This window comes from Leptinotarsa decemlineata, unplaced genomic scaffold (genome assembly GCF_025532065.1).
Source record: "Leptinotarsa decemlineata unplaced genomic scaffold, Ldec_3_MD MMD2_tig00026328_RagTag_RagTag, whole genome shotgun sequence".
NCBI classification, from domain to species: Eukaryota; Metazoa; Arthropoda; class Insecta; order Coleoptera; family Chrysomelidae; genus Leptinotarsa; species Leptinotarsa decemlineata.
The window spans coordinates 4,276,088-4,277,745 of record NW_027412688.1 but is presented as its reverse complement, the minus strand read 5'-3'; positions in this window follow the sequence as shown (position 1 = coordinate 4,277,745).

The window sequence follows — 1,658 nt, the reverse complement described above, 5'->3', positions numbered from 1 at the left end:
GTGTATTACCATATTCTTTTTTGACCTGTTTGTACGCTGTGAAACCATTTGGGGTCTTGGTTATGTCTGCTATTTGTTTGAGGCTGTGCATATTATTTCTTAACAATCTCAGATCATCTGAAAACCATTGAAATAGTAATTTGTTCACTTTTCGTTTACATTTTTACAGAGGAATAAGTTTAAATGTGAGAGTGTTATAATTGGTGACTAAGAAATTTGCTAAAAAATTTTGATCAATTGGGTCGCTAAAAAATATTTGCCAATTAATATCACATGAGTCATTTTTAAGCCTAGTTATACCGTTAGCTGATATATATCTTCTGTATTCATGATAATTTTTATGTGGTTTATTCATAAGATTGATTTTGGATGAATACGGATGAATATCTATACATATTCGGTTTCATAGACCAGAGAAGTCGTATTTTACCACGGAATAAGTGTGGCTTGCTAAAATATATCAATACGAGTAATTTGTGTATGAAACAAAACCGGTTCTAGATAAAAGGTTGCTTTTATGGACAACAGGAGGGAACGGCTATGGGTAACCCCTTGTCCCCCTTCTTGGTAAACCTGTTGATGATCAGATTCGAAATGGAAACCAAAGAAAAGTCAAAGTATTCAGCTAGGATATAGCTGAGATATGTGGATGCTATTTTCGCAATATTCGAAAACAAAAAATCGTATATTGAGGATTTTTTCCTTTTCATTAATAGATTTCCATCAATAAAATTCACATATGAGTTAGACAATAAAGGAGAACTTCCTTTTGTTGACATTTTGGTAATGAGAAACCAATTTGGATGGTTAGGAAACGATGTATTTATAAAGGAAAAAGACCCGTACAGGTATGTTCCTGATGGTTCACATCACTGTGGACAGCACAAACCTGCTGGGTTGAATTTTCTAGTCGTTTTTTGACTTTCCTTCTGACACATGAGAGATTCACGAAAAAGAACTTACGATACAGGATATAGCAGCCACTATTGGTTTCTCGTGGGGTGTTGTAGATAACATAATAAGAAAGAAAATGTTTTGAGAGTGAACGAATTCTTGACATTTTGAAAGGACAAAAACCAAGATAAATATATCTCAGTTCCATACCACCAATACACGAAGAACTTTGGGAAGATTTTCGAAGAAATAGGTATGAAAGTGGTTTTTAAAACAAGTCATACACTTCAGAACCTTTCAGGAAGTCCAATAGACAAAGTCGAGAATTTGGAAAAGTCTGGAGTTTACGAAGTGAATGCAAAATATTATGTACAGACAAAAAGATCTATTGAAATATTATATAAGTTACACTTAGGACACTTAAAACATAGAAGACCTGAAAAAGCTCAGCAGTAGCCCATCATATTTTGCAACAAAACCATGCCATAGACTTCAGTTCATTGAGGTTAGTTTGATAAGTTAACTACAACTAACATCTAGATGCCTATGAGAGTGTAGAAATAAGTAAACATGATAATATTATGAATAACGGCTGTGGACCAATACCTAATGTTATACTACATAGCTTGTTTAAATAATGTTTCATTTATTAGATTTACCTGACGATTACATAAGGACATATTGTAAAATTAATTTGATACAAGTAGATAGGGCAATATTGTGAAATTAGTTTTATATAGCTATAATATTTTAATTATTAGATT